Source organism: Peromyscus maniculatus, chromosome 9 (genome assembly GCF_049852395.1).
Source record: "Peromyscus maniculatus bairdii isolate BWxNUB_F1_BW_parent chromosome 9, HU_Pman_BW_mat_3.1, whole genome shotgun sequence".
Taxonomy (NCBI): Eukaryota; Metazoa; Chordata; class Mammalia; order Rodentia; family Cricetidae; genus Peromyscus; species Peromyscus maniculatus.
In genome coordinates, this window is record NC_134860.1 from 20928801 (window position 1) to 20953994 (window position 25194).

General features: G+C 43.7%; 1 protein-coding gene and 1 pseudogene across 3 annotated transcripts in view; one reads left to right on the forward strand and one right to left on the reverse strand.

The window, feature by feature from the left end:
• The window catches only part of Ube2e2 (ubiquitin conjugating enzyme E2 E2), a 309277-nt gene that overhangs the window by 234536 nt on the left and 49547 nt on the right, over positions 1-25194 (forward strand). The gene's annotated exons all lie outside the window — the stretch shown is intronic.
• On the reverse strand, positions 19572-23526 carry LOC143267457 (alpha-enolase pseudogene; annotated as a pseudogene).

The following is a 25194-nucleotide window of genomic DNA, read 5'->3' on the forward strand; positions in this document are numbered from 1 at the left end:
AGGTGGATTTACTGCATCAGCATATCTCTGCTGCCTCCGCAGCTCAGCTGCTCACATGCAGCCAAGAGAAACCGCAGCGATCCCAGGAGAAGGGGCTGGGAGCAGATCCTGGGTGAGATCCTGGGGTCCATCCCTAATGCCAAGATATGTGTGTATACACACATATGTATTTTATATTAATAGCCCATTAATGAAATGTAATTTTTTCATGCCTAACACAAGTCAAGAGTACAGTACAATCGGAACAGGACTTTCTTCTATTAAGATGAGGTAGTATACTTTAAGATATTTTCTCATTCATCTCCTCTGCCCCTGGCCATTAGCACTTATTCTCCATTCTGGCAGAGCCAAGACCCTGAGTTCACTGGCTGTGTCTGTTCGTCACCAGGAAAAGTCCCTTCTGCCTCTAAGTTGTAGACAAATTCTAAACGGTCTTATTAAATAAAAACCTGGAGTCAGATATCGGGGTTGAAACCTGAGAGATCAGAGGAATAGGAGAAGCCACAAGCTAACCTCACCTCACTGACACCTCAGTCTCTAAAGAGAGAGAGCTACTTCCTGTGTACCCATGCCTATATGCCTTTCTGTTCTGTCCCCTTATTTGCTCTCTCAGCCCAGCTACATCACTTCCTCTTCCTGCCCAGCTCTGTCACTTCCTGTCTGTCTATACAGCTCTCCAGACCTCTATGGTTAGTACTGGGATTAAAGATGTGTGTCACCACGCTTGGCTCTATTTCCCAGTGTGGCCTTGAATTCACAGAGACCCAGAGGGATCCCTGCCTCCCAAGTGCTAGGATTAAAGGTGTGTGCTACCATTTCCTGACTTCTATGTTTAATATAGTGGCTGGCTTTTTCCTCTGATCCTCAGGTAAATTTGGGGGGGCACACAATACATCACCACACTGAGTTGTCTTTCCTGTAGAAAGAAATAGGCATCTGTGTTGTGTATTGGCCTTCAGCACATTTTCTATGGCCCTCCCACCTCTTTTTTATTTTTTCTTGGCTTCCTTCCTTTCATTCCATTGATGCCCAGAGAGCATTGTGATGAAAAAAACAGGGGACGGGGGACAGTAGTGACTCCAGTAACTTGTCAGCACTGTGCAGGGAGCAAATTTGGGTGTCAGGGTTTGAGTCGGGATGTCAACCCCAACCCTTTGTGCCTTACATTTCCCAGCGCTCTTAGGCATGCCTACAGGACTGCTGCTTTCAGCACCACCTAGTCCTTGCGTTTGCTAGGGTTCCATGACAAAGCCATGGTGAATCTACTGCTCACTTTCTCCCTTTGCTGAATGGGAGCCATTTATCGTTCCTTCTACTTTGGAATAGCTGGTAAGTCCCCTGGAGTACCTGCTGTCTTGGTGGGAGCATGAGGCCTTCCTCGGGTAGCCTCTAAGGTCACGGTGTAGAGTACAGAAGAGAAAATGTAGTCAGGACTTGTCCTGCTCATCAACCTGGTGGGACCTGTGCAGTGAGGTAGGCATCCCAGGTTTGTTCATCTAGCTGTGTGACAACATTTTCAGATCACGCAAGGCTAAAAGTAAGAAGTATTAAATTGGGTAAAAGAATTTAGTGTTTGAAGAGGCCTTGACGCAGTGGGAGGATAAGCCAAAACTGCGGAGATGGAGGCGGGCAGAGAGATGCTGCAGGAGTTAAAAGCAGTGCCTGCTCTTCCAGAGGACCCAGGTTCGATTCCCAGGATCCACATGGTGCTAACAGCTGTCTAAAACTCCAGTTCCAGGGGATCCAGCACACTCTTCTGGCCTCCATGGTGCTGCCTGCACAGACATACATCCAAGCAAAATATTCATACACATAAAATAAAAATAAAACTATAGAAATAGAATTTGCCATGTCTAAGTATGTGAGAATCAGAAAGAAAAAAAAAGTGATGATCAATTAAGACAGAAAGGTAAGACTTCCTTTATTGTCATATAAATAGAATTTGTGGGCTTGGAAGCTGGAATTCTCTACCTTTAAGGAGACATTTTTAGGAATGTCGTAACTGAGCTAGTCACTGTGGTAGCATCTGTTGACCTTTGGAGTAGCGGGGTTGGGGAGGGGTGAGCATTCTCGGTCAGCTGACTTGGTCCTCTGGTAGGGCCATGTCCTAGCCTTTGTGGGGTACTCTCTGTGTAGACGAGGAACTCAGGTGAGACTGAGGAGGGTCTCCAGCAGCATGGCAGCAGCAGTCTTCAGACAGTATACTCCGCACTGGACGACACAGCACCGCCCTGCAGGGTTTACTGGTGAGGACAGGGCATGAAAGGAATGTGCTGTAGACAGACGTGTCCGGACCTCGGTGTGGACCAGCTCACACTTTGTCCTGGGTGTCTGAATGGGACAGAAGTAGAAGCATTGAAGCTGTTGGCTACAGGAATGTAGACGTCTGTTCTTCATGAGAAAAACCTGACCTACTTTTGCAGTCCACTTTTGACTGACTCTACGTCCAAGACACTGGCTTCTCTTTGTCCAGAGTGTCCAAAGCAAGCTGAATTCCGCGGAACCCCTCCTCTGACTGACTGGCCTGGACGATCAGGGAAAATTGGACTTGAGCAGCTGGAACCACAATTTAAATGTTCATTTCCCAGAATCATATAGGAAACTTGAAAAAGCAAAGTGTCACTTCTAAGTTAGCAGTTTTAGAGCTCAATGTTGAAGGCAGATCCCTTAAAGGAGACAGCAGTTAGCTCAGATGAGGCTTTTATTCACCTCTAAAGCACATGTCCAGGACTCTCCAGCCCCCTCTTCCCATGCCGCCCACCTTCATGGTCACCTGTACCATTTTCCCTGCCTCTCTCACCTGGCGCTCCTTTGCTGCTTAACGTAACATTTCCTTGCACTCTGAAAACTGAATTATCTTTTTAGATATACATGCCAAAAATATTAGTCAAAGCATGACATGTTTTTGTTGCTGTTATTGTTGCTACAGACTCTGTTTCACCCCTTCAGTGAGAAAGACAGCTTTGAGCAGAACTAACGGTATCTGAAGGTCTGGGTGGGACTGGGAGCATCTTGTCCTGCACAGGAACTTTGTGAGCAGAGGGAGGGCTGCATCAGCTTGAAGACACCACGTTCCCGTACCTAGTTTTTCAAAATCAGATCGTTTACTCACCAATAATATTTCTCTGTTATGGTGCCTGTTGAATGGGCTAGGAATAGTACATTATGGCCAAAAAGGAAAGTATAATAAACTTGATGGTATGTCTAAATGGTTTTTAATGTCATTTGTATTTTTTAGTGCAGAGAAATATTTTAGTGTTAGGATTCAGATATGTCTCTATTTATGAAGTAAAAGTAGATTTGTATTTTGCTGGGAATTGTATTTTCTTACTCATAGTGTAAGTATTTCTGTTCTCAAAATCTTTAATTTTTAATTTTGCATTCTGGATATTTGTTACAGAATAAAGTGCAATTGTAACAAGCAAAAAGAACAAATTTACCTATAATTTAATCCCCCCAGACAGACTATTCACACAGTTTCAGTATATCCCTTTGGATATTTTTGTTCTTTTTTCATGTATGTACACATTGATATGTATCATGCTGACACACATGTACAAACTTTTATCAAAACAGTCCCTTACCCTCCATGGCTTCATGATTATTGTAATTTCTCCAAGTGCTGCATATTCCCAATGAACATGTCACTGTATCACAATTACAGGGCCTACATAATTCTTCATTGTATAAATGTACCAAAATAGAATTGGCCTCCTGTGGCTGAACACTTAGGTTCCTGTCAGTACTTGTATTATAATTGGTGATGTGGTGGCATCCTGGTAATTAGCATACTATGCATTCTTGTACATTTATTCCCTGAGGCTATATTTGTTGACATGAAATTTCTGGGTAGATAAGCTTGCACAGTTGTAGAATTTTTGATAAAGGTTGACAAATTTACCCTCCAGAAAAGCTATAAGTTCACATTATGGCCATCATCATGTGACGACGGGACAGAATTTTCCTATCTGCCCTCAGGTTTGTTTTTTTTAATCTAAAACAGTCTGAGATATGAAAAATGACATCCTCCAGTTGTAGCGTGCATTTACTTGACACCAGTAAGAAGTGGAATGGTTTGCATTTTCATGTGCCCTTCTCTCCATTTGTCCATTTGGTGAAAAAAATGTCAAAGTACTATTTTCTTGAAAGTCCCATCCACATAAAAGCAACAGGAAATGTAGTAACAGACTATGTTACATTCTTGTATGTATATTTTTTCTTTAAAAAAAAAAAACACTTTGAAACTGTCATGACATTCTATCTGATGTCTTGTGTTCCAGAGACTTTAATAACATCCATCTTAAATAACGGCTAGGTAACAGGTCAGATGTTTGTCTGTAGAATAGAAACACATAGCTTTCTCTGCTTTCCCAGGGATCTGCAAATTTTATACAAGATGAGTGAGCTTTCGGGTACATGGCAATTAAGTGTGTTTGTTATTTTTACTTGTTCAGGCAGCCTGTGCACCCAGCAGGCATGCTGTGTCAATATTCATGCCCATTACTGGAACGTGTCTTTATAGACAACAGTATATACCAGTGGAAGTCTCCAAAAAGCAATGGTAAAGTGTATACCTAGGGTATTTTTAAAACAATATTAAAATTACATATATGCCCAGAAGTATTTGTATATGCAAAACTAAGACAAATATCAAGGTATCAGTGAGATGACCCAATGGGTAAAGGTGCTTGCCACCAAGTGTGACAGCCTGAATGGGATCCCTGGGACCCACATAGTAGAAGGAGAGAAACAACTCTTACTAGTTACGTTTTTGTCTCCACACATGCAATGGTACACATGCACACGTGTGCGCACACACACACATACATACACACACACACACACACACACACACACACACACACACACTAAATAAATGTTAGGGTGCAATAAAAGTTTTTAAAGAATGATATTAAAAAGCTTTTTTAATACATTTCTTTTTATAAAAGTTACATCTTAAAATACGTCTGAATTTATTTGGAGTATATCTTATTTGGAGGGAACAGTACTCAGTGATTTCCTTTTGACATCTAACCAAGTTGCTTAATAATGGAATATGAACGAAAAAGAAAAAATGTTAGCTGTGCTAGAACAACAGCAGAGATGATTTAAGTCACTGGAGACTATAGATGGATGGATGGATGGATGGATGGGTGGGTGGATGGATGGGTGGATGGATGGATGGGTGGATGGATGGATGGATGGATGGATGGATGGATGGATGGATGGATGGATGGATGGATAGCTAGAGATATAGACATATGGTCCTTGTTAGTTTTTACTTTAGAGGACTGAGTGAGGAAGACGGCCTATGAAAAGGGAAGGTCATCAGTTATAGTAAGAAATGGTGCTGCCCAGCATCTGGAAGCCTGAGAGGTCTCTAACTAAAGCTCAGAAAGCAGCTGGGCACCCACCTCCTGCCTAGGTGACGGCTGCCCTGTCCTTACTGCCATCGCCACTACTGTGCAAAGAAAAGGATGTATATGCTCCTGTAATTTTCACAAAGAAACTGAAAGGCCAGCTGCCCACTTTTGGGCATAGAGAACACAGGATTGTCATGAAGGAACATGAGTTCATGTATTTTTGAAGTTTGTCCAGGATCCAGTCCCTTCTATGTATTTGAATGTCATCTTGACATCTCTATTTGAATGTCAACAGTCATCACCAAGTATTGATCAGACACCTTCACTGCACCCCAGCACATCCCCAGTCTTCTCCCACACCACTTCCCTCCTGGCTCAGACTGAAACCTTGCAGTCATCCTTGGTTCCTCTCAGCAAACTGTCCAGGCCCAGTTCTGACTTAGTCCTCATCACCTCTCCCAAGTGACAATGTGGTTCAAACCCCATCCACTAGTCCCTTCCCCCCCCCCCCCCGATTTCTGTGGCCGCCTCTTATCTGATCTCTACCTCTGAAAAGCCTGCCCAGACCCAGCTCCATTTAATGGTGGAGGTCTCTGTTTATCTGTGCTTTGCTTAAAACCTTTCAGTGGCTTCCAGCTTGTTGAATGAACACCAGAATCTCTGGTTCAAAGTCACGGCCCTCATTCCCATCCAGATATCCCACACCTGCTTCTTCCATGGACCCTTGCACTTGTTCTTCCTTCTTCCTGCTTTTGAATTCTCCCAGAAATGTGTCTGCCTCACACCATTTACCCCTTCACGTCTATTCAAATGCCACCTCAAAGAGGCTTTCCTATGTGACAAATTCCATTGTCCCTACGTTCTCTGAAACCTTCCTACCATGACCTTCAGACGTGACTCTTGGCTTTAGCATTTCTTGCTCACTCGTTATGTATTTCATTGTCTGTCGTGTTCCCTTCCTGCAGTTCTCACCAAAATTCCATGTGTGCAGGATTTCTGTCCCACAAAGAAATGCCCGGTAAATCAGACAGTTGTTGATTCATTTAACTCATGCAACTCTTCAGTAAAGAAAGTGTGGATTATTTCTCCTTTGTAGATAAGAAAACCAAGGCCTTTGAAGGTTAGTGTCATGCAGGAAATGGTAGTCCAGTTGGAACCCAGCCCAATTCTAAACTGAGTTTTCCATTCCCAATATGGGTAGAGGGTGGGGTAGAAATTCCTTGCCTCCTTGGAGAAGTACTGATGCTGTTTTTTTATTTTATTTTTGTTTTTTTGAGACAGGATAACAGCCCTGGCTCTCCTGGACTCAATTTGTGAACCAGGCTGGCCTCGAACTCACAGAGATCCGCCTGCCTCTGCCTCCCGAATGTAAGATTAAGGGCATGTGCCACCACCTAGCCTTGAGGACTGCTTCTTAAGTTCCATATTCTGGTTCAGCTCATTACGTCAGACTATTTGGAAACAGCAAGGCAAGAGCTGATTCAGGGAGAAAAGACTATTTAAAAGAAAATTTGGGTGCCTGCTCTTGAATTTTGCCAGAAGCGTGGGGAAAGAATGCTAGAGAGAGGACTCAGTGGTTAAGAGGACTTGCTGCTCTTGCAGAGGACTGGAATTCAGTTCCCAACACTCACATTGAACAGCTCCAGGGGAGCCAACATCCTCTTTTGGCCTTTGCATGGCACACATACATAAAATTAAAAATCTTTTTCTGAAAAGGCATGGGAACCAGGCATGGTGATGCACACCATTAATCCCAGCACTCGGAGAGGCAAATGGTTCTCTGAGAACTTGAAGCCAGCCTGGTTTATATAGTGAGACTCTAGCCAAAAAAGAAAAGGATGGGGGATATGAGAAAATGAGGGCTTTCCTCAAATATGTTTCTAATTTGCAAAGGCTGAGACATTAAATTATGTTGAATGCTTAAGTTCTGATTTCTGAATTTTTCCAGCCCTAAGCTACAAGAAAAGTAATTTCCTATTTCACAGGCTATTTTCATATTTGATTAATGTCCAAACCACTGCATTCTCAGTATCATGACCATCAGAAGCACTGCTTACATTTTGTGGGTCAGTAGTACTTGGTATTGATCTGACTTCTCTCTAGGATATGGGGCAGGGTGTTGTGTGGTTTTGCTTTAATTATACCCCATCTATGCTCCTTTTTTGACAAACCCGAGGAAATGTCATGTTGTCCTTTAATGTGTGAAATGTTTAAATTGATGTGATGATCAAAAGTAGAACAATGTAGGTACATGGTGTGTGCTGTCATCTAGTACTCAGAGGGAAGAGGCAGGAGGATCATGAGTTTGACACCAGCCTGGACTATCTATAGTGAAAGCCTGTCTCAAAAATAATAGTAATAATAATAATAAATTAATAAATATTACTGTCTTCATGCTTTTAAAATTATACCATGGTAACTATGTTGTAATACACCTTCCCACAAAGAAGACCAACACGCCAGGATTGGATGTCAGGTGTTCAAAGGGTACCAGCTTTATTGCTATAAACCAAATGCCTTATGATAATAGGACATCAGCCACTTGACTGAGAGAACATTGGCATTTGTGTATCTTGGAAGGATCACCTGTGTCTCTAGCTTTCTCTAGTGTGTTGCAGCTTGTAGTTTGGGAGAGTATAGCCTCCTAAAAACCACTTACTGCCGAAGCCAATATCATCTTTTTAGACCGTGTCCACTCGGCCCCTCTGAGCCCTGAGAGCTGGTGTTGACTGTTATAACTGCAGCATAACTGGGCTGAACTCTGCAAAGGGCCTTCTCCGTGGGAAATTCTCAAGCAGGAGACAGGGAGACATTCAGGTCTGTGGGAGGTAAGTGGCTTCTCTGCCACTGGGACTAAGAAAAGATAGCACTCACCACTCAGGAAGGTGGTTTTCCAAGAAGAACCCCCTCCCCGTGCATGGCTAAAGTAACTCTTTACATTGATGTCTTCAATGTTCCACACACAAAAGCTAGTAAGTGGCATGCTCGTTAGTCCCAGAAAACATTGTTTTATGAAAGTCCCTGAGTCACAGAACAAAGACAGTAAGATAACACTTAAGGAATAGTCTTATAAAGAGAAGCTCCTTCACTAAAACTAGGGTGAAGAAGCTTCAAATTTGGTGTTTCCTCAACCTTGTGAAAAAGTCCCTGGGCTTGGAACAGACCCTGTGTCAATGGGCTATCAGATGAAAACTTATTTTACTGTTCACTTAAGGAATGGGAGAGGACACAGTATTGTACATGTAAGGGAAATCATAGTACCCCCTGCCTTACAGAGCTTGGCATTTGCCTGGCTGGTTGTATGCAGTGTTAGGTTTGCTCAGGCCTGGAGATTGGGCAAGTTGAGTTCATTTCTGAAACTGCTTATCAACCCTATTGCCTAGATTAGTCCTCCCTCAGATTTGGATCTGGGTCTCTTGATATCTGGCAGCCCTTTAGAGTCTGGCTCAAGCACCTCTGAGGAAAATGGGACAGAGGAAGCAAGTCGGTTACAAGCTGGCCATGTGTAGATATTGTACAGGTTTGCCTCATAGTAAGGAAGGAGAAACAGTCGAGAGGAATGGTGGTGAATGTGTGCATCAGGACTTTGGGTACATTTTCTCTATAGTCTCAGTTTGGTAGCAGAGACCTGCCTAATTGCCTTAGAGTGTTTGTGTGTAAAATACCTATTTTAAGGCTAATTTATAAAGACGTTCCTGAACCCACTACTCTCAGGGCCTTTACTCAGTGCCAGTGACTGAGGTGCAGCCCAGGAGTATGGAAGTGAGGAGAACACCTAGAGTTAGTGCCATGGCTGAGGCCAGAAAAGCAGGAAGGCTAAGCTGTGAGATGTAAACAAGAGCAGTAGTGTTTGAGTTCTTTGTCGCCTGTATTCCGTAGGTGTGCAGCGTGTAGCCATCCAGATGCCAAGCATACAGAAATGGGCAAGAGGAGGCCTTCAAGAGTAGAATTCACATCCAGGATACAATAGAAGGGGCCTATCTCAACCTGGCCACAAAAGACATTTGAGTGTAACTATGTCCTGTGGAGCAATGTCCCCTGTGATGTAGTATCCTAACAGCATCCCTGCTTCCTGCCCACAATATACCAATATTAATTTCTTTTTGCCTCCTTGGGGACAAAGAGAAATATCTACGGTTGCCAGATGTTTCCTGAATGAGTGGTATCATGCCTGGCTAGCAACCATTGTGTTCTCAATGGCAATCCTATCTATTAGCAACTGACTCAAGACATTTGTGAGGACTCTGGGTTCTGATCTTGGTGATAAAATAGGCTGTGCCTCTGAGGACCTCACTGGCACCTGCTAGGACATGTTCAGAGTGCCCAGCTAGTAGCTTGACAGGTCTGAAGTTCAGGTTAGAGATGTGAGCTCCCAGTGTACACTTGAGAGTCAGTAGATAGAGACATGGGCGTTCCTAGACCAAGGGCTGTCACCCATAGGAATGTGCTGTTGTTGACCCAAACTGAATTCTTCTGCATCTGTGCATTTCCAGAATGAGATTCCCAAAGGAAAACATGAATTATTGGAAAAACTAAGAAAGTAACATTTTCTCTTTCTCATGTTCTCAGTACTAGGAGATTAGAAAGATATTTTTTCATGTGAAGTATTGTTATTGACAGGCTTATACAAAATTACGTAAAATATCTTAGTAAAAGAATAGCTTACTGCTAATAAATTATGAAAATAACTGGATCAGGTAGATGATTCCTACAGGCTTCCAAATCATGCTTTGGTAATTTATTTTTAAGTTATACCCTGCTGTTCAAGCAGATCTCTGCAGGCGGGTGGACTAGATAACCTTTCTCCAGCTTTCCCTTTCAAAAACTGACACCACGGGAAGCTTAATCTTACAGACAGGAAGTGATTACAGTTCTGGGTCTATAGCTAGTAAGTACCGGGCCAGGGACCCCTGCCTCCTGAACCCTGACTTGTCGCCCACTGTCCTCTGAGCCAGGAGACCCTGTAGGTCACAGTGCCAGCATCTGGACTTCACAGGTCACCCCGACACACGTGTTTGGCTTCTCTTCTAGGGAAGAATTAAGAGTTAAATTAGGATTTTTTTTTTTCATTTTGGTATTTACCAAATTGCAGACCTGTATCTATACAATGTCTGCCATGTACCTGCCCACTCACTTACCTTTAACTCTGTCTCCGGGGTATGTAAAACACCAGCATGTTAAGGAAAGAATGCATAAAACAGTATGTTCATTACAAGGTCTTTTCATTTCCATTATTTTTCTTATTTCTTCCTTCCTTGAAAATTCCTTGTTTTAGTGATTTACTTTGAAAACGGAAATATTATATTTTTAAGATAGTTTTTAAAAAGTAAAGTGGGCACTGGCATCCCAGCAGCCCAGGGCCATACAGTACTGTTAATGCTTACTGCCCCATTTGTTGGGGCCCGCAGAGTTTTCCTAGTGAGATCCCAGCTTGCTTTACACAGCAGGGCTGCATCAAGGGGATGGCTTGACCACATGCATGGTCACCAGGTGTCTGGATTGGTCTGCACTTGGCTGTGTTGTGGGAGAGGTCTCTTGCTCCAACCCGTGGCATTCCTTTAAAGCCCTTTGGCAGAGAAAGTCGGGGCCTGGTGGATTAAGATCCAAGCCCTCCCGAGGCTATCCTGCGTTTCTATGTTTCTCTCCCCTCTAAATTTCTAGCTAATATGTCATGCTGCTCCTGGTCAAGAGTACCCTGGGGGAAAATGGGAGTGGGATGGCCCCCACACCCATTGTCCATTCTGTTTTCCACATTTTCTTACTGAGTGTCCAGAAGGCTGTCCTGTGCATGTGGCTGTGTCATGCTTTCATGATACTTGGATGACTGTGTGCTCTGTCACCTCGGCAGTCTCCCTGGAATGGGTAATTATTTCCGTCATCACAAGTAATGTTTCACTGGGTATCTCTGTGGGGGAGGGGGTGTACAAAATATATACAGGATAAAATCCTAGAACAGGAATCAGTAGGTTACTCTCCCAAGTATTAAATTAAGCAGTTGCACCATTGCTCATCAAAAATATGTTAGCCACTCCGACAGGGAAGAAAGAATGTGTATTTTAATTGCATTATTCCTACTGTGATGCTTTGTAGAAAGCTGTACAGCTTTAGCACATTACAGTTTCCAAACTTGTAAAACTTAGGCAACACAATTCTTCCCAACTTAGTAGATTACTGTTTTTAGTTAGTTGTAATTTGATTTATGTAGCCCGAGCTAGCCCAGGACTTGCTGTGTAGCCAAAGATGACCTTGAACTCCTTATCCTCTTGCCCCCATCTCTATAATGCTGGGATCACAGGGGTGCTCCACCACACCCAACTTGGACTTAGTATTTTCATAACAGAAGCAGATAGTTCATATGACATGACATCATGGTCGTGAACACACAGCAGTTGGGGCTGCCTGTACAAAAGAAGATATCAGAATAGGAGGTGGACCAGATGGGAAGACATGATTCAGCAGGGGTGATAAGAGCAGGAAATAGGCTGTGAAAATGATCTTAATGCAGTCTACTCATGTGTTATTATAACACATAAATGTAAACATGAAAGACGAGCCATTTCAACCGTCTGTGGGACTGCTGTGTCTTATCCACAGAATGAGTTCCTCCCCACAGCGCACAGACCCTGTGCGGTCTTCAGACCCACCTCACCACACTGCTCCTTTCTGACTTCCGGAATGTTGTGCTTTCCTGACACACATCCCATCCAGATTGATTCCTCAGTCCTCATCCTCAGGGTTCTCTTCCCGGTGTTTGCGAACGACTTTACACAAATAGATGATCCATTACGTTTTCTTCCTGCATCCTTCAGCTCAGTGAAAGCAAAGCCTGTCTGTCTTGCAGATAGTAGGGTTGATGGAATAAGTGAATAGTCCTCTTTCTTGTCATAACTGAGCATTTCTGAAATCCGACTTGGCTCTGCTGGCTTGTTTTATTCAACAGTATTAGAATTCAGTAAGCATGTGTTCTGTGACTCATCTCACCTTGTCTTGTCTCCACTCTGCTCTTTTTCTCAGAGAATTAGATATACATTGAAGACATGAGCTTTCTATTTTACAAAGATGCCTGTGTATAATATAGTGGCATTTAGAGAGCCATGCAGAAAGTAATACACTTGACTTGAGAACATCAGATGGTAATACAGTTCATCTTCAAATGCTTAAAATTGTTGCAGACACTGGCATCTTACTTGGCTGTCTCAACAAGAAATTAATCCATCTTAAAGAAGTTTGAGTTTCTTTACTTCCAGTCTATTAGAAATTGGATATTCTTGGTTTCTTTAGAGTACCTAGGCAATATTTATGTAGACCATCTGCTGACACAAATTATAAACAAATAATTGGCATCTCTCAGCATAGGTTTAGATAACCCTCCATACGTAGGCAAAACTTTGCAGAGCAAGATAAGAATCCAGGAAGGAAGTATTTCTTCCTGTGGATATCCCCTACAGTATAAACATGATTAAATTCTATACCATTTTTATAACTTCAGAGTTTGAAGTCACATCAGGAAAGCTTAATACACATGCTCATTCTCCAAGCCAGACTTAGAGTAAGCATGGGAGCTTTATCTCTGCCTCCACCTCTGTACATTGCATAACTGGTGCTTAGTTTAATTTGAACAGAAAATTACTAGAGGGAGGGACCCATATGTAGTAGAATGGAAAAACAAACTGCTCTATTCATATAATGAATAGTACATGACCGTGAAATAAAAATGTAGAAGAACCTGAAATACATGACCCTCACAAGTATGACATTCAAAGAAAGACACCATGAGATTATTGATTCGTGTTATGTAGAAGTCAAGGAACAGGAAAAACTAATGGATAGAGGCAGGAAGCAGAGTGTGGCTACCTTAGGGTTGGTTGTGATGGGGAAGAGGCACAAGGGGCTGTCGTGTTGCGGGTCTCTTCTAGGCAGTGGGTGCTTGGCTGTGTTATCTTTGTAAACCTCCACCCCTGCAGTAACTGTTCATCCGACCTTACGTTATTCATAGCTTTGATGAGCCATTCTTTTGTGCCTCTTCCCATAGGTAAAAATGCTCAGCAATGCAGATGTGGCAATGTGTTGTGCCAGCTTCACTTACTGGGTTTGAATATCTTCACCAAAATTCATCTGCAATGTAATTCCCAGGGTGAGGTTTCCTGAGGGCAGAAGCTCAGTTCAGCTGTCGTGTCTGAACTTCCGGGGGCAGTTAAGATGGAGAAAGAGTCCTGGGGGACCAGTTCTGTCTGATGAGCTCAGATGTTCTGCCTTACTGTGGAACACTTGACCCTTTGCAGAGAACGCCCATCAGCAATAAGACTGGCTGTCACCTGACACAGCCTCTCAAAGCCTGGCTTCCAGACCGAGGCAAAACAAACTCATTTTCTTTATAAATTGCTCAATCTCGGGTTTCTTGTTATCACAACAGAAAACAGGCTAAAATTTGCTGTCAGGCCCATTCCATGTCCTCCAAGCTGGGATGCCTTCAGCGTGGAGAGAGCTCTGCCACAGGATACACTCAAGGGACCTGGCAACAGCCTGATTTGGTTTTAGACCCTATTGTTTACAGTCTCTTTGGTTATGAATAATACTTTCTCATAAAGCTTCAACTTATGACTGCCAAGCCAGACCATGTGTGTTAATATTATGCCAAACTTTAGCTGCATATAAAAGCTTGACCAGAACATTAAGACGCTGCCTGTGGGTGTAAGCAAAGGCTCTGACAGCCCCAGGAGCGTAGCTGGTTCACACAGCACCCACGTTCATGGGAACCCTGCATGAGACCCTGTATGTGATGTGATTCAGTCCTTCAGAGGACCAAGGCCCTGATAGCATTGAAGTGCTGGTGTTCTGTGTCTGTTTGTCTCCTAATAGTGAAGAAGCTGTTAGAAAGGAATTGAGAGTCCCACGTAGTTCAGTTTGTTGTCAGCATCTCCATGCTTAGACCCTGCCAATCATAACATCATTTTTGAGGTATAAGAAATAATCTATCTGATAATCCTTTCTAGAGTATTGTTTAAAATCATATCGTTCTTGTTAATAAAAGAAACAGAACTTAATATAATTGAATTGAGTAGAGTTAAAAATCTTTGCTTTTTGCCATCTGATAACATTTTATTGTCATTTACCACAGAATCATTCTCTTTCTTACCCTGTGCCTCCCTAAAAACATCTTTAGTCCTTTAAAATTTATTTCTGGATCTGCTTCAATCTATGAAATGATTCTAATCACAATAGTTCAAGATACTAAAAAGTAAAGAGTCCCTGTTTGGGAATAACAGGCAAGTGAACCCTGGTCCTTGTGGAACTTCGCCCCATGGGAGACAGGTGTGGCAGCCGCTGACCCGGGATGTCAGCACAGCGAGGACGGGAGCAGACCCGAGTCTGTTTGACGGCATCAGCAAGGTCTTGAGAGAAGATGTGAAGACCAGGGAGGAGTGTATGTTCTGTTCCGTACCCCCTGGGAGCTAATACAGACCCAAGTGCATGAACCGAAGAGTTCAGTAACTGCCTCTTTGCTTTGCTAACAGATTGATTACTTTGAAATCAGGTTTGAAAACAAAGGGAAGAGAATTATGACTTTTCTCCACAGAGCCATCTCCAGGAGTCTTACCTGCCTAGACTGTGCTTACCTGTAGGTACTATCAAATGAGTTCATGTCAGAAAGTGTTTGAAGTGTGTTAGGAGGGTCAGTAACTAACCAGCACAGGTAACTCTAACTAGAACCAAAACCCATGGTCTAGTCATGTCCACTCACTCCTAAGGTGAGACATCCTAAAATACCCACATCAAATTAATAGTTAAATACAAAGTAAATGTTACTTAGTAAATATATTCAGACATCTTACAAAGAATACCATTTATTCACTCAATAAGCATACACACACACACACACACACACACACACACACACACACACACACACACATGTACCCTACTACATATGTGTTTAGTGCTTGGTACCATGGATATTCTAAAGCAGTGGTTCTCAACCTGTGAGTCACAACCCCTATAGAGGTCAAACAACTCTTTCATAGGGATCACATATCAGATATCCTAATGCTGCAGACAACCTGGCTTCAGTTTCAGTGCACTTTTGTACACAAAGAAAGCATGATCCAAGGAAGGTTGTTTGAATTCACAAAAACATGGTCAGAAAAACATGTAAATAAACGTCAGTAAGCACATACTAAATATTAACAGAGCAGCCCTTTCCCAGAACTTTCTCAGGACAGACCAATTTAAACACAATGCCTGGCACATACTATAGATTATATCTGGGAAAGCATGAAAACAAAGCAGAAGGCCGTATCCAGGTTCAGGGCACACTGAAGATTGGGTTCTGTAGCTGTGTTCCAACATTGGACAAGAATAAACATGTCTTATAAATTGAATGCAAATATTTGTTGCAGGAGGCATGAAATCACATCCAAGAACAATCCATGGAACAAAATACACTTGAGGTAAAGACCTTCTGCCTTGTTTCCTGGAGCCTCTCACACAGTTCCCCACGGCATTGTTCACCACGTGCCATTCCTTTGACGGTGTTCCGACACATGAGGAACTGTATTAAAGGACTGCACATTAGGAAGGTTGAGAACAACTGTTCTAAAGAAGTTTACATGCCCTTCTCTCAAATAGCATTCAGTCTATATAGGAGGAAAAAGATGAGCACACCCAGAAGTGTGAGAGTAATGTAAGAGAGGTTCAGAAGATATTGAGCACTGTGATCTGTGCCCCCTTGAAAAGGCACACACTTGTTTCACCTCGTATCCTAAACACAGTAATCTCTTGCGGGTGGGAACGTTGAATTCAGTGAGTTACCACATCTAGAATAGTGTGTATTGAGAGGTCAGTTGAAGTTTAAATCGAAGGCTCAGTATATGAGATGCTGAGGTGTATCTGCGCATGAGAGTTCCCCATGAAAAGAGACCCAGAGAGAACAGCACCCAGGCACAGAGGTGGCTCTGCATGGGCACCAGGCCAACACAATGAAGAAAACTTCCTTGGCTGGTTGAAGACAGGGTTGTAGTCAACCCAGGAGTTGAGAGAGAGTGGAAATTAAGACCAGAGTGTTGAAATGGTAAACTCTGATACTGTAACAGACATTTACAGTGCTGGTGAGACTCAGTGTTACCCAAGACAGTCAAAGGGCAGGAGTCAGACTGGCTTCCTGCTCAGCCTCGGTCCTGAGATTTGACATTGGTCTCTTCCTTTGGAAGACCAACTATCCAGCTTTTTTGATTATCACCTTTAACCTCTGAACTTGGCATAATCAGTAATTGTGTAATTTATGCCCCAAAATCACCTTTATAATTTTTGTAACATAAGTAGTTTCAGGGGAAAAATGAATTTTTCAAGTCCATTGTGTAGAATAGATTTGGAAAAGCCTTAGAGTGGATGAGTCTGTTCACTGTATGTGGATTTTTGGTTTTTTGTTTGTTTGTTTGTTTGTTTGTTTGTTTCTAGACAGGGTTTCTCTGTGAAGCCCTGGTTGTCCTGGAACTCACTCTGTAGACCAGACTGGCCTCGAACTCAGAGACTACTCCCTGCTTGGCTTTTCTTAAATAAAAAGTTGAAAACAGGAAGCATTTCCTGCTTTCAGCACACACACATGGAACCCTGCTGGTAGACAAGCAGCAGAGACAGGGAAGGCCTGGAAGGACATGAGGGGTGCTAGAGGGAAGACCAGGAAAGAGAAGCTAAGCGTTTCATGACTCAGAACCACTGTTGTGGAGATTGGAAATAGAGACTATTTGCTCCTATCAGATACAGACACTGGGAATTAGATTAATGCAGACGTATTAACAACATCTGTCCTCAACTATAAAAATAAGAGAAAGACATAAAATTATACTTCATTCACATTAGTATATGAACAAAATACATGAGTTAAACTTTAAAAGAAGTAGCCAGGATGATGGTTCTTTTTAATGATGTATTTTTGTTTTATGTGTATGAATGCTTCCCTGCTTGTATGTATGTGTGCCACATATGTGTCTGGCGCCCACAGAAGCCAGAAGAAGATGTCCCAGATTCCCTGGAATTGGAGTTATAGATGGTTGTGAGCCACTGTATGGATGCCAGGAACTGAACTTGGGTCCTCTCAAGAGCAGCCAGTGTTCTTTGCACTGAGGCATCTCTAGCCCCGGATTAATTAATATTTTTATGAGTGTACTGCTTACATCATCCACTCCGAAGAAACTGCAGTTCATTTGCACACATGGAGAGGTGAAAAGCAGTTGAAAGTTGCCTTACCAAAATGCCACTTCCACTGCTTCATGACAGAATTTCTGGGACCAAAGCTAGAAGGCAGTTTTCTTCTTTTCCTCAAGAGGCAAAAATACTAGAAAGTGTGTGTGTGTGTGTGTGTGTGTGTGTGTGTGTGTGTGTGTGTGTGTGACTGTCAAAGTGCTTGCACTCTTTGCTTATAAAATAATTTACAACATATTTTTAATTTTTATTTATTACTGGTGTGTGTATGATGAGGGAGTGAAGGTGTACATTCATGGCAGGGGTGTCAGAGGACAACCGTGCAGCGTCAGTTCTCTCCTTGACCTTGACATAGGTTACAGGAACTGAACTTAGGTCACCAGGCTTTACAGCAAGCACCTTTCCCTGCTGAGCCATCTCACTGGCCCACGAAAGCACCTTAGAGCAGCAGCAGAGCCTTGGGCTTCTGAGGTTATGTCCGCAAGACTGCACTGTAACTGTGGACAGAGTCTACAAGGCAGAGAAGTGAGGGAGCATCCCACTCTAGTCCTCCTCGGATAACAACTCTGTCACAAAAAGACTTACACCAGCTGAATCCCTAACCAAAACTGTCTTCATGAGAAAGAAGCAAATGTATGATTACAGCAACCAGCATGTGTGAAAATGGTGTTCCTGCTTCAAACTAAAGGTGTAAAGTGAAATGTGTGAGGCTGGCGTGTAGCTCAGTGGCACATGGCTGCTTAGCATGAAGCCTTGGCCCAATGCTTAGCATGAAGCCCTGGCCCAATCCCCAGCCAGGCAATAACAATAAAAACAGAAATAATAAACTATTAGGGGATTTATTAAGGCAATTCCATGTAGTTAAAAGGGTGGTTTATTTTGGGGTAACTTAACAGCAAGTAAAGGGATTGGTTACAGGATCCAGGGGAGGCAGAATGCAGTCCAGCGGTGTTCTCTGGAGAACTCTGCTAGGTCTACCTCCAGCATCCAGGATCACCAGGAACCAAGAGAGCCGGCACATCTGGATCTCGTGTCTTAAGGGTTCCTGTCTTGGCCCCGCCTCAGGGGCAGGTCATAGGTAGGCATGACAGTTACTGGAAACCTCACTGGGGGTAGTACTTACAAGTCAAAGCTGGAACCGCTACCCACTACAATAAACAGTAATGAAACTGTGATTATTTAAAATTTGGAGCTGAGCATGGTGACATGGCCTTTAATTCCAGCACTCAGGAGGCTGAGGCAGGTGCATCTCTGTAACAGTTTGAGGCCAACCTGGTCTACAAAGTGAGGTCTAGGACAAACAAGCCTATGTAGAAAGACCCTGTTTAAATAAATAAATATTCATTTGCCAATATTAGGTGTATTCTTGTATTCTCTGTTCTTAACCTTTCATGAGATGACTTTTTTTTTAAATGGGTCACTGAGGTTTTTATTTTGCACATAGAACCATTGGGAGTCTTGCCTGTGGCCACCCAGGTTATCATACTAGAGGTCAGGGACTCCAAACACTAGCTGGGAAGTGAGGCGACAGGAAAAATAATTTGGGCTAATCACGTGATTACAGAACTGGGATTTCCAGTAGAGCTCTCGGGAGTCAGGCATGGCTTCCATCTTCTAGGAAAGAAGTGGTTGGCATGTTGGGGAATAACTCAGAGGCCCAGCAATCAGTGGTTGGCCTTTAGCCTCCTCTGTGACATCAGGGACAGGGTCTAAGCAGCCAGTAGTGACTCAGGGTCCTAGGAGTTGCCAGCCCATGGTTTATTTGGCCAGAGGATTTCTGAAGGACCTGCTGGCAAACTTAGCCTTCATGCCGAGCTCCTCCTCAGTTTTGAGAATCTGATGGTACTTGGCCTGATACTTGTATTGGCAAGGCATGTGCACCAGTCTTGATGTGTCCAGTGCTTGATGTGCTCACCACCAGGTCAGCAATGAAGGAACGTCATGATGCCCCAACCATTGACTGGGACAGCTTGCAAGCCTTCAGAGACTGAGTCAGAGAGCCAATCTTGCTCACTTTGAGCAGGGGCAGTAGCAGGACTTCTCACCCACAGCCTTGGCAGTCTGCTTAGGGTTGGTCGCCATGAGATCATCCTCAACCATTTGGATGCCTGTAATAGCTGTGGACTTCTGCCGGGCTTCCCAGTCATCCTGTTCAAAGGGGCCTTCAGTGGACACCACTGCATACTTCCATGTGATAACTTATACAGGTCAGCCAGACAGGCCAGAGAGATGGACCTGCTGGCTGGCTTCATCAGGAATCTTGAAGTCCAAGTCACATTTGCTGTCTCTGAAGACTCTACATCCTTGCTGATACAACCTGGTGTAGCTGGCTGGCATTTTGCGATCTTCAGCAGCCCCAGAGCTCCTTTGTTCCCAGGATGTTTCAGTTAGGGTTATAGACGAATTTCTAAACAGTCTTATTAAATAAGAAACACGGAGCCAAATACAGAGTTGCAAGCCATAGAGATCAGAGCAATAGCCTCCAACTAACATTAGCTCACTACATCACTGTAGCTTTCTGTATAACCTGCACCTTTATTGCCTTCCTGTTCTGCCTTCTCATTGGTTCTAAGCCCAGCCACATGACTTCCTTGTCATTACCTGTCTATACAGACCTCCAGGTCTCTATGGTTGGTACTGGGATTAAAGGCATGTATCACCATGCTTAGCTGTGTCCTTGAACACACAGAGACTCTACCTGCCATGTGATCAGATTAAGGGCGTGTGCCTCCACCTCCTGACTTCTGCTTATAGCTGACTATGACTTCTGATCTCCAGACAAACTTTATTTATTAACATACAAATAAAATATCACATTTCAGCACAAATAAAATATCACCACATAGGGTGACACCCACCTTCATCATGCCACCCACATGGGTGACATCTTCCCCATATTCCTTGATGGCATTCTTAAGGTTGTGATAAACATCTGCTCCAGTGCTCATGGTTTCCTGGAAGCTGAATATACCTATTCGGGATCATGAACATTTTCATGGCCAACTCGTTGCCAGCTTGAGAACCACTGTTGAACATTTTGAAAGCAAGAACTGACAGGATAACTTTGGAGCTGCCAGCTAGGTCATCAGTGCACCCCCTTTCCATGGCATCATCTTTGCAGACAGCTGGGGACACCCCCAGGATGGCAGTGCACCAAGTTTAGGTTGATTTTCAGTCCCATCCATTTTGATCATCAATCTGTCACTCTTCACAGCATTTGTCTTCTCGATGACCAGAGCAGGTGCAATGCTCTAGTGGTGTGCTCACTAGCCTTTGAGACACCCTGTCAGATATGTTATGTCGTATCATTGTCCCAGAGTCCCAGTGAGGCACCAATGGGTATGGCAGTGGGAAGAGACCTTTCCAGGTGCAGAGATTAACCTCAACAGTGAGATTCCCCGGAGAGTCAAAGGTCTCTCTCCAGTGCATCTGGACATGGGGAATTTCTGAGTGCTGATCACCATGCAGGAAAGGAGCAGGGGCTGCAGATGCTGGGGAGAGCGTTGAGGAGAGGGGTGTCAGCACCGTGAGTTCCTGAGTTGCTCTATCATAAGATGATTTTCATTGTTAAAGGGAAATACAATTACTTCTAGTCAGACCAGAACTGCTCTGTCATATGCCTCTAAAGTAATGATACAGCTTTTAAGCACAGGCTTGGGAAAAGAATCTTGCTAATTTAGTCTTAGAACATCCAAGAAAGTGAGGCCATCTGTCGGTGCCGTTGTGAGACCATTAACATGTCTAGCCTTATTGCAACCTTAGGACTTATTAGTGTGATAGTGAACGTTCTCTCTGTATTGTTCTGATATACTTATTATTTATTACAAACAAGAGGTTGATTTCTTTGTTCTTTAACCCATATGTCAGTAAATAATGCTAACCCAAGAGAGAGAGAGAAGAAAATAACAAACATTGACCATCCAAGCCTCTGAAAAATTGTATTTTTCTAATATTGTCAGAATAAGAGCACAGGACTCTCCTGGGAAGAGAAGCTTGTTGTACTTTATTTAAAGTACATACAGTGTAGTGATGTGTGGCATTCCTGTGGGATCTGTAAGTCCTACATCTTCCAACTCATAGAATGTCTGAGACACTTAACCAGTGCTTTAATTAATGTTTAAGATGCCTGTATTCTCTACTAACTAAAATGTTAACCACAAATTCGCCCTAACTTAAATCAAAAGTTGAGGAACAAAACACAGTTTCCTTTAAGAACTTACTGGAGCTGTCAATTGATGCCTCTAACCATCACCCCTCAAAAAAGGCACCGTCAGCCGGGCGGTGGTGGCGCACGCCTTTAATCCCAGCACTCGGGAGGCAGAGGCAGGCGGATCTTTGTGTGAGTTCGAGGCCAGCCTGGGCTACCAAGTGAGTTCCAGGAAAGGCGCAAAGCTACACAGAGAAACCCTGTCTCAAAAAAACCAAAAAAAAAAAAACCAAAAAAAAAAAACCAAAAAAAAAAAAAAAAAAAAAGGCACCGTCAGCCTGAGCGCTGTTCTTAATGGGTTGTTGTCATTTCTAATTAGAGTATTTATGGCCTCTTTGCAAATATAAATATTTTATATTTTTCTAGTTAATTTATTTATCAAACAAAAACATGTTGGCATTCTAGTCTTCCCTGGAGGCAATAAAAATCAGTATCGTATATAAACTGTTTATATGAATTCTTACATAAAGTTATTCTCTAGTAAATAAACATCGCTGCTTGCCTGTCTACAAAAATTCACTTCCAAGATCCTTATTTAGCCAGCACACAGCTCTGGGCTTTGTAAAGTGAAGCCGACGTCGTGTGTAAAAGCCTCGTACCGTGCAATTGTTTGCTTTCAGAGGTAATATTTGTTGTTACGCTGCAGCAGCCGGTTTCCTACAATACAAAGATGAATGTTACAAATTACAGGGAAGGGGGAAAGCAGCCTGGCGTGTGTTTAAGATAGGACTTAAGATTTCTCTTAGGGGTACAAGACTCAGCAGGGTGACCCGCTAGGAAATGGAGTGTGTGTTTTTCCAACTCTCAGCCATCACAGTTTGCCTCATCCCACCACCTCCTCCTCACTCCTCCTTTTCTCCTTTAAAAAAAAAAAAACATTTGCTTTATGTGTGTGCAAGAGATGGGGGCATGCATACAGCCTTGGGGAAATGTAACCTATTTTTAGGACAGTAGTCTTATAGAAAATACTGGGAAACAGAAAAAGTTAAATTCAAAGGCAGGCTGTAGGATTCCTAGGATGTTAATGGAGCAAGATAACCCAGAAGGTGGAGATAAAGATGAGAGAAATAACTTCAGACAAGAGGAGACTATGTATTGGGGAAAATTATAAAGGCCACTCCACGTAGTTAAAAGTAAGATTTATTTAGTGGATGACTCACAAATGAAAGAATGGATAGGTCGCGGGGGTCTGGGGAAGGCGTATAGCAATCCAGCGGTGTTCTCTGGAGCTCTGCACAATCAATCTCCACCATCCAGGGTCCAGGCGCAGAGAGCGCGCCCAGAGCGAGCGCTTGCCCATCCAGCTCCTAGGTTTCCAGCACCTCCCCTCGCCCCGCCTCGTAGGCGTGACAGTTGCCAGAGTCTCAATGGGGGTTGGAGCTTCCAGATCCAAACTGGAATGGCTACCCACTACATCTATGAGAGGAAGAGACTTTAGCTTCAAAGAAATGTAGGTGTGGGCACGTAAACGGGAAACAACTGCTGTTCAGCCACCTTGACAAGAATCACCTAGAATCACCTAGGAGAAGTCTAATGATGACTCAGCTAGAGCACGTTGGCCTGTGGCCATGTACAGGGGTTGTCTTGACTGATTACCATGGGAAGACCCAGTCGGTTGTGGGTGGCATCCTTCTGTAGTCGGAGGTCCTGAACTCTCTAAGAGTGAAGAAAACTAGCTGAGGGCAAGCTAGCAAGGATGTGTGTGCTCTTGAGTGTGGTACAATGTCTCATACTAAAGTTGTTCCACTCGTGGTTCATTGCGAGGGGGCACAGAGAGGTGTGTGGGAAGCAGTTGGGGTCCTGGTGTAATCTCGGAGCCAGCTGACCCGCGCTGTGGAGTATGGGAGTAGAGAAGCGTATCCTCTGCACATGGAGCCTTGACCTGAGTCCTGTGCTTGTCTGGCTCACTGTGGTCTGTGCCTCTCTCCTCCTCTCATCGTCTCAGCCCAGCAGCTGCCCAGAGATGAAGTGGCCATGTCCACAGTCAGATTTTCATTCAGTCCCAGAGCTCAGTTGTGAATTGTCAGTCCCCCCCCACCGCCCCCCATTTCTCCCGTGCACACTTCTTTCTTCTCCTTCTCTTAGTTTCTTGGTTTGATCATCTGGTAGTATACAAAAGTTTGCATGCTGCTGGTCATTAAGATAATATGGTGGTGTGGATGACAGTGGGTGACAGGAGCCCCAGTAGGCTCCTATGTTTGAATTTGTCCCCAGTTGGTTGAACTGGGAAGGATTAGGAGGTATGGCCTTGTTGGAAGGTGTGCCACGGGGGGGAACTAACTGGCTTGAAGGTTTCAAAAGACTCAGCCCATTTCAAGTTAGTTCTTTGTGCTTCCTGTGTGTGGTTTGAGAGGTGAGCTCTCAGCTGTTCTTCTGTCACGCCTTCACTCGGCCGTCACAGACTCAAACCCTCTAAACCGTAAGCCCAGTTACACACTTTTTAAAAATAAGTCGTCTTGGTCATGGTATTTTATTGCATCAATAGAAACTATTACAGACACCATTTTGAAAAGATGAGTTAGTGGCATCTACCACAAAGGAGCAGTTCCTTGAGAGGCTGGTTAAGGAGGAGGAATGTCTATAATGGCCCTGCAGACCCCGGGCCTGGACTTTCACTAGTTTGCTTCCCTGAGCCAATTAAGCCCCACTGCTCACTCCTGCGCAGCCTTCCGCCCCATCTCACAGACACGCTGAGCAGCCGGACTCCTCAAGGCAGGTGTGTCAGGCATGATGCTTGACAGCCGCCACGGCCTCAGCTAGCGTGGGGAAGCCAGAGTTTCTTCTCGTGACCCAGTGTTCAGGTTTTCTTAGCCAGTGTACCCCTTCGTAGAGAAGCCCTCTAAGGTCACTGTTTCTGCTGTGGGGTCTAAGTTGTACTCTCACCCCACATTAATCACCAAATTAAAACCCTCAGGTTCACAGACGTTGAGCGTGCCCTTCCTTCCCTTCTCTGGTAAAGCTGCCTCCCTGGCTGCGCATGCTAGTGAGCGTTCAGTGTCAGCCAGCTTGCTGTGTGTGTTCTCCACAGACTCTTACAGGCTAGGCTGCTCTAAATACTGTCATTAAAACTGTCCCAGGATAGGGCAGTTGATAGGTGACAGTTCTCACTTCCTGTAAGCCCAGAGGTACCAGCTCAGTGTAGGAATGCTAATCACGTTAGTGCTACCCTGCATCGTTTCTTATGGTCTCTTCACAGCCTCCTGCCTCATCAGAGCTCAGTCCAGAAGAGCTGTTGAGACACTGTATCATCAGCTTTCCTAGCTAAAGCTGAACTGTTGAGACTAGAATTCATGTAATTGCCTCATTCCCTTTTTACTGCCATGGTTTAAAATTGGGAGGTTAATGTTTGTTTTCCTTCCTCTCTGTAACTTTACTCATATTAGACTTGACTCAGTGATGAGCACTTAGTTGAGTTGCTCCAAGCTT